The 9,120-nt window shown below is 35.5% G+C and overlaps 1 pseudogene; it reads left to right on the forward strand.

Annotated features, from left to right (window-relative positions):
• LOC102838102 overlaps positions 1 to 3,415 on the forward strand; it is a 7,945-nt pseudogene extending 4,530 nt beyond the window's left edge.
• Positions 3,416 to 9,120: the final 5,705 nt, after the last annotated feature.

Consider the following 9,120-nt stretch of genomic DNA (forward strand, 5'->3'; position numbering starts at 1 on the left):
CCGCCCAGAACCCAATCTAGATATAAAAGGATTTGAAGTAAAACAAACCTATAAAACTGAAAATAAGAAATCAGAGATAACATTTTATAATGAAGTCACCTAAAAGCAAAAAGAGGGAATAGCATAGATACAAAACTTCCAAATGGATAGGAAGTCAAATACACTTCAAGATAAATCAGACTGTTTTAAAGAAGAAAAATTTAATAAACTACAAGATAATCTCAAAAAATTAATATACCTGCAAATCAAGATAAAAAAGAGGAAAATCGAAAGATCTAGTAAACATTAATACAACTGAAAGAAATGAAAACAAAATTCACAAACAAAATGAAGTCAGTGTAGAAATTTATGTGAAAAAAAAAAACAACAAAAACAAAAAAAAATCATACACAGAAATATGACAGCATTTAATCCATATCTATAGATAATTACACTGAATATAAAGAATTAAAGAGAAAGAACAGAATGCAGACAAAAATCGGATACTTCAATATGCTATCTACAAAGGACACGTCAGAAAGACTGAAACAGGTATTGACTGGTGAATTTGAGTATGAAGCAGCAGTGGCTGCCATTTCAGGGAGTAACAACTTGTTCATCTTTCTTTGTGAAGGATACAATTAGTTTGTACTTTTTTCCCTAATTGAACTGATTTTTTTAAATTTTAATTTCTTAGACTAAGAAATAGTGTCAGGTTTTTCAGGTGGCAATATTAACTGTTATCTGTTGCCTTTATGAATATTGATTAAATGAGTCCTGGTGTGGTGCTGTGGGTTAATGCGCCAGACTGTAAAGCCATTTGAACTGCAAGGTTGGTGGTTCAAGCTCACCAGCCGCTCCTTGGAAACCCTATACAGGGTTGCTATGGGTCAGAACCAACTCGATGGCACTTAACAACAACAACATATAAATGATTAGTGTAGTCTAATTTTCTGTCATGTACTACCTTGCATATAAATTTCTGACAGTCAGGTGGATTATCTTGAAATTTTAGACAAAGTTACTGCCTCCTTAGAAAGCTGTTCATCTCCTTGTGTTTGGAGTACGGGTTTCAAGATTCCAGAAGGTGGGTGTCTTCATTTGCTATTTTCAATGTACTCTAAGATGACCCAATTACAGATTCTCTGAGGCAGACCTCATTTGTTCTTGATAAGGACTAAACAGAAAATTAAACTTCCAAATAATGATGTAGTATTGTTGAAATGTTTCATAATCTTTCAGCCACTACAAATGGACATTTTAGTGGAATAAATTTGTTTTGAAATTTCTTTCAATTTTTTTATGACATATCTGAAGTTACCTCTAAAAGATTATTGGTAATACAGAAGTTGTTGTTGTTGTTATGTGCCATGGAGTCGCCTCCGACTCACGGTGACCCTGTTCAGGGTTTCTGAGGCTGTAAAGCTTTACAGGAGCAGAAAGCCTCATCTTTCTCCTGTGGAGCAGCTGGTAGTTTCGAACTGCTGACCGTGAGATTAGCAGCCCAATTCATAACCACTATGCTACCAGAGAGCCTTAATACAGAAATACACACTGTAATATTTAATTATGAACTAAGTGGGCGATATACAGGAAATAATACAGATATGAATAGAAAGATGCTTGGCTGGCTTTTTTTATGCTGCAAAGTTTAAGATTTTGTAATGATTAACAAAAGTGTAGATCTTTGTTTTTGATTACATCCCACAGGCTTTTATAAACTGGTTCAAAGATGGCATACTCCGTTTTCTGGTGTTAAGGTCTGGGTACTCTAAAAATGCATTTTATATTCTCAATGTCCTTTGCCATTATTTGCAATTTTTCTTGCAAGACCAAATTTTGATGAGTAGATGACCCTTTGAAAATTTAAAATATTTCTGTGTATTTGTGTTTGGTCAAAATTGGCTCACATAATGAAAATTAGAATTCTTATTAAACACACAAACTAGTACTTAAATACGGAAAACAACAACAAAAAAAGATTGAGACAGCCTAAATCCCCTTTAGCTGAAGAATGGTTTAGCAAACTTTGGTGCATACACACAATGCAAAACTTTGCAATGCTGAAGAATAAGGATCAATCTGCAAAACACATCATAGTATGGATGAACCGGGAGAACATTACGCTGAGTGAAATTAGTCATTCACAGAAGGACAAATATGAAATCAATATTGTAAGATTTAGTTAAATTGTTAACTCTTGAAAAGGTTTTCTTGATAAAAGAAACAATCTATGCCGATTGTGGGGGAGAAGGAAATTTTTTCATAGGCAAGATGGTAAACGTATACTAATATAAGCAATAGGGCAGACAGTATGCAATGAGAGGGAGAGAAGATGAAGATAGTGGGAGGCAGAAGGAGGAGTGCAAGCCTTAAATGCATAGAGGTATGTACTATTAACCATTGGCACATGGTGGAGATTACCATCATTGTCATTAATGATGCTAAGTACATGATTTGTTGAATGTAAAGCTAGTGATCTGTTCTGTAAACTTTCTCTCAATTCACAATAAAAGGTTAAAGAAAAAAAAAAAAAAAAAAAAAAGGAGAAGAAGAAGAAGAAAGAAAAGAAAAATTAAGACCAAAGAAGAATTAATGCAGGATTGTGGTCCTTTAGGTCTCTAGCTGAAGCTTTGATCCTTCTGAGGTCTCACCTGGCTAGTCTTCCCTACTTTCCACCCACCTGTAGCTGCATTATTGAGGCTCCACCACTGTGTGTGAGGCATGTTTGGTCCAGCATTGATATTGAACTGGAGAAAGTGCTAACGGCAGTCAAGGGCCTCATCAATGAGGCCTGTAGGTACATCAACTCAGGCAGCATGAACCTGCTGAGTATGGATTCATCTGTCGTTTCTCCTGTGCAGCTCACTCTACACTCCGAAGCTTCTACACCTACCACTGTGACTGCAACCTGACCATGGGCACTGTGACTGCAACCTGACCATGGGCATGAACCTCAGCAGTGTGTCCAAAATACTAACATGTTCTGGCAAATGAAGATATCATTATACTAAGGGCTGGTGATAATGCAGACACCTTGCTACTACTATTTGAAACACCAACTCAAGAAAGAGTTTTGAACTATGAAATGAAGTTAATGGATCTAAACATTGAACATTTTGGAATTCCTGAATAGGAGTACAGCTGACTTTGCTCAAATATGACAAGATCTCAGTCATATTGGAGATGTTGTTGTCATTTCCTGTGAAAAATGTGGGATGAAATTTCCTTCAAGTGGAGAACTTGTAAATGGAAGCATTAAATTGTCACAAACAAGTAAAATTCATAGAGATGAATGAAACATTTCAGCTAATTGTTGCACTTAGACAACTGAACTTTTTTTTTTTTTTTTTTTTTTACAAAAGCCACTCCACTCTCTCCTACAGTTACACTCAGTATATCTGCTGATGTACCAACCCTTTATTGTAGAGTATAAAATTCTGCTATGGGACACTTCAAGTACTATTTGACTCAAGCATTCAGAAGAATCTTAGACATACTTAAAATCCAAGACAATTAACAAAGCTCTTTGAGAACTGCTTCTGAGATGCAGTTCTCAAAGAGTATTGTATTTGTTTTTCCATCACGAAATGTGTACTTCTGAATATAAATGCAGTTGTTTTCTGTAAGTTAATTTTTCTCTGCTCTCTAAAATTTGTCTAAAGAATAAAAGTCCAAAGTCAAATCTGCTCTTGTTAAGCTAGAAATATTTCTGCCTTATCTAGAAACACTCTTATGTTATTTAATAAATATAGTTTTAATTAAGTGTGTTTTCAATTTAAATAATGTTATCTGAATTTCAAATATTAGAAGACAGTGCCTTCATTTGAACCAACACTGTTATAAGTATCTTAGGGAATATTCAGCTAAATCTACTCTTCCATGTAAATGTGTTTATTTTTCTATTTAGAAAGTCTGATAAAAATAAATTATGGAGGTAACAATAAAAATATTTGAAACACAATAAAGTATAAACCTGTAGTAGCTAGACAGATACTTAGGAGATTCATATGCCAAACTTATTTTGGTATTCTAACTTTGAGCTCAAGTAATGAATGTGGAGGAGAGAACAAATACAACATTTTATCATTTTAGTTTGCAAAAATTGACACTTTAGCTATTTGCTGTGCCCAAAATTGTATGGGCTTTATAAGACTAGCATTGTAACTAGGGAACATTTAAAATGAGACCTAGACATTTTGATAGATTTGTGATAGGACCCAAGTAGTATCAGGCAAAAGAATTTCTCCAGTATTTAAGCATTCTTGTTTGTGGCTCCCTTGAAGGATGAAGATGGTTTAAATTCCATGGTAGTTATAACCAACCAAGAAAGTGGAAGTCTAGGAAGTTGTGAATGAAGACTAGTAAAATCATTCTCAGTTGCTTTGCTGCAAGGTAACAAACTAGCATGCTGTGTATGAAGAATTGCTTTATCATTGTCCTTTTTTTCCCAGGGAATTTGTATTTGTAGCTTAAATGGCTTTTCTCTGCTTTTGTAGTGCTTGGGCTGTGTTTTTTTTTATTGAACATTAAAACTCACTGTATCCAGTAGGTAAGTAAAATTTTGCTTATTATCATGTGCCTGTGTATGGAGCATTGGCTGCAAACGCGCCAGATGGAACTTTTGGGGATGACTAGGAAGCTCTAGACTGTGCAGGGATAGTACACATTTGTTAAGATTCACCCAACTGTGGTTTATTGTATGTAGGTTAAACCTTAATAAACTTGACTTTTAAAGAGTTATAAATAAATAAATAATGTGTTCATATTATGGTGTTCGTGAAGAATGTTGAATATACTATGGAATACAAGAAGAATTAACAATACTGTCTCAGTGAAAGTTCAGGCAGAATACTTCTTAGAAGCAAGGATGTCAAGACTTCATCTCTTTATCATTGAACATGTCCTAGCTGAAAGACATCTCTGAAAGACATCATTCTTGGTAAAATAGCAGGAGGGCAAAATGAGGCACATCCTCAAGGAGATGGATCGACAACATAGTGGCTACAACAATGAGTTCAAACATAGCAATGACTGTGAGGATGGGATGGTGTTGGAAAAGGCAATGTTTCATTCTATTAAACATAAATCCAATATAGGTGCAAGCCAATTTGATGGCACTTAAGAGCAATAACAATTCCTTCTTCTATACCATCTAAATAGCAAAAGACTTGCAAACTATTTAGTCTATACCTGTAAAATGCTCTGGACTTGAAAGATAAACTTCCTTCCAGTGTCAGAGATGGTGGTGTGGGTGAAGTAAAAGCTGATGCATGTCATCAGTTGCTGGAAGGAACTTGAGTGCATGCAGCTTTGAATGGACAAACTCTGTTCCATTCTGTGAAAGTGACCAGTAGGCTTTAGGAGGGAGGAAAAGAGTCATGTTCTTATAACCATGGTGTACTTTCAATTAAATTTCTAGAACACTAAATAGCACTTCTTCAGCATTGTGTTATAGACTATGCTGACAATAATTCTCATATTGCTCATATTCCTCTGTAAAGAGGATGAGGTGTCTTAAACTAAGAGGACAGTTTATGACTAGGAGAGTACTAATAACCCTAGAAAAACTTTTCACATTCCTCAGAAATACACAGCTTGTCATTTTGATTATCAAACCTAATAATAGCTAACATGTGTACATACTATGTGAAGCCACTTTTCTCAGCATTTTTTGGGGTGAGAAAATTCTCATTAAACTTTTTAAAAGCACCATGAAGTAGACACAATTATTACTGTATTTTCACAGAGAATAAAAGTGAGGCTGAAAGCTTAAGTTGTTGTTGTTAAGTGCCATTGAGTTGATTCTGACCCATAGCGACCCTGTAAAGGGTTTCCAAGGAGCAGCTGGTGAGCTTGACTCACCAACCTTGTGCTTCAAACCGACTTTGTAGTCCAGCACATTAACCCACAGCACTACAAAAGCTAAAGTAACTTGTCCCAAATTCAGTTACTATGAAAGGTAGCCAGGTTATGTATTCAGTTTAATAATGTAGATGATCATTAATCCAATTAGATCACTACCAATTTTCTTTCTATGTTTTCTAAAGTTATGAATTAGATACTTTTGCCACTATTGATCAAGCTGTAGAGAAATGTAGATGCTCATGAAGGCAATGTTCTTTGATTACATGCATTACTGCACTTGGTCAAACTTGTACTCATTGTTGTTGGTAAGTGCTCTCGAGTTGGTTCTGACACATAGCAACCCTGTATAGGGTATCTGTGGTGCAACTGGTGAGCCTGAACCACTGACCTTGTGGTTCAAATCAACTTTTCAGTCCCGCACATCATCTTGCAGTACCATACCAGGACTCATAGCAAAGCATACTTGTAAAATCCAGTCTAGCATTGTTTTTAATGGAAATACGAGGGTGAAAAAACTATCTACACTCTGGCTGTAGAATTTATTTTAATCAACTTTTAGAAAAGACAAATAAATCACTTTTCAACATAATCGTCTTACTTTTCAATACACTTTGTATTGAAAGTTTGTCAACAAACTTTCATAATCCCTTATTTTAAAATGTTTTAGGCTGAGCTGCAATTCACAAATGGACTGCTATCTTCACTTCGTCATCAGAAGTGGAAGCTTTGTCCTAACAGGTGAAAATCCATTGCAGCAAGATCAGGACTATAGAGAGGATGCTTTAACATCTCAAAATGAAGTTTTTGTAGTGTCAACAGTGTAGGCAGAGGTGTGTGGACGTGCATTGTCATGCAAGATCACAACACCCTTGGATAACAGCCTTCCACATTTAGTCTGAAGTATAGGCTTCAGCTCTTCAGTAATTACCTCACTGTAATGAGCACTGTTGATTGTTGAACATTTTTCCTGATTGCATTCCAATACTAGCCCTTGGGAAACCTAGAAAACTGTAAGCATTAATTTTCCAGCTGATGGTTTTCTTGGTCAGCAATTGAAAATGTTTCCACTTCATACTCTGCCATTTAGTCTCAGGTACATAGTGATGAACACATGTCTTGTCACCAGTAATGATATTTTTAAAGAAACCTTTTAAGTATCCATTCAAATTTTGTTTGCAGAAATCCAAACCCTTCTGTTTATATTCTTCCATGACTTGTTTCGGCACCCATGTCACACAAACTTTTTGAAATCTAAGTCTGTCATGAATTATTTCATAGGCAGAACCATGGGTGATTTGCAAATGATTTGACATGTAATCACTGTCACTCACCTATTCGAAAGAATTATTTCATGTGCATGCTCAGTGTTGTCATTAGTCAGGAACATGGACAGACCTTTTAATATAACTGAAGTCTGTGTAATTTTTGTCTCACCTTCATATAATAATATCATTTGATAACTAAATAAACCCAAACAAAGTTGAGAGAAAACTGCTATCCAGAGAGGGAGTATTGTCATGAAGGTAAAGATGTGCTTATAAGAGAGACTAATTGCAATGATGTAGAGGTGGACTGGTAAATGTCAAGATTTACAATGTAATGTTTTCTTCACTTTTGATTCATGAATCACTGTGTAGTGATGTATTACTTTTAAACATGAAAACTGTATATATTCTCATGCAAAAAAAAATGTACTATACCAACCATAATTTCATCATAAATAGCTAACTGTTGTTAATAGTTTTGCCAAAAGGCAATGAAAACAGTGACTATTCTGGCTGGTGGCTGATTCATATTATCAAGGGAAATACAGGACTATTACACAACGGAAACAGGGAAGTATGTCTGGAATTCCGGGAAATCTCTGGGGCACTTCATTGTGCTCACAAATTCAGTAATAAAAGTTAATGGTAAACTACAGAAAGTCAAAAGAGCAGGACCAATAATTGTGTAGAATCTGAAGATTGAAATTCTGGTTTGTGTCACCTGATAAAGAAATTTAAGTCACTATATTAGCTATGATGCTGACTAAGGATAAGCAAAGCATGAAATGGGTAGAGGTCAGAGAAAAAGGGATGCTTTAAATACCAATTATAAACCTGTGTCCAGTGGAAGAAATAAAAATTAAGAGAGATACAAGCCGTCCCTTTACTTTAATACATTTATTTATTTTTTAAACTTATTTAACATTTTTTTTCTTCCTCCTGTTTCATTATGTGCTAATATAAAGAGTATGTGGCTGATGTTAGTCACAATTATTCAGGATTTTAGTTGTTATTGTTGCTGTTGTCTAAGTGCCGTTAGTCGGATCTGATTCATTACAACCCTGTAGAAGGATTCTGAGGAATGGTTGATGGGTTTGGACCACCGGTTGTGTAGTTAGCAATCCAGTGCTTATCCTACAGTGCCACACCAGAACTCCAAGAACTTCAGGACTTTAGTTACAGAATATCAAAAGAAAATTATTAGGGAAAAAAATGAGCATTATCATCTTTTAAGAGATAACTATTATCAAAGAATAATGGAGCACTGGTGTGGCACTGTGGGTTAATGCACTGGACCACAAAATACTTTGAACTGTAAGATTGGCAGTTCAAGTTCACCAGCTTCACCTCAGAATCCCTATACAGAGTCATTATGAGTTGGAACCGACTCAATGGTACTTAGCAACAACAACATTATCGAAGAATAGTAAAATCAGTTTAAGTGAAAAAATGATGTTGCTATTGTATTTATTTTGTCTAAATATGGGGAAATGCGTGTATATAGTTTTCACAGTAAAGAATAACATTGGGAGAGAATTTTTTTCTGGAGTTTTTGCATTCTTTCATGGCCCAGATCTTGTGAGAATACAACAGCTATGGAAACTAAAGATTGTCCTCTCCTAGAAATACCAAGATAGCAAAGATTAAGCTAATTTTCCCCCTCCATGGAAACATTTGCTTACAATCCAGGTAATAAAACTGAAGATGCTTTTCTCCTTTTCTCAGGAATAGATTTTCTTACATTCCAGAGTAATGAGTAATTGTGTGCTCTCTAGCTCTCTCTTCTTGGGGAGAAGATGTGAAAATGTGTCAGCAGCCCTCTAAATGATGAAAGTTGCCTAACTAGAGAATTTCTTCTCTATGCTGCACCCTAGTACCTGTGTAGATAACAACTGGTCTTCATTGTGATACTTTGTGAGTATCATTTGTTGTTGTTGTTAAGTGCCGTCGAGTCGGTTCCGACCCATAGCGACCCTGTACAGGGTTTCCGAGGGTGTAAATCCTTACG

The sequence above is a fragment of the Chrysochloris asiatica genome, unplaced genomic scaffold (assembly GCF_000296735.1).
Source record: "Chrysochloris asiatica unplaced genomic scaffold, ChrAsi1.0 scaffold00112, whole genome shotgun sequence".
Taxonomy (NCBI): Eukaryota; Metazoa; Chordata; class Mammalia; order Afrosoricida; family Chrysochloridae; genus Chrysochloris; species Chrysochloris asiatica.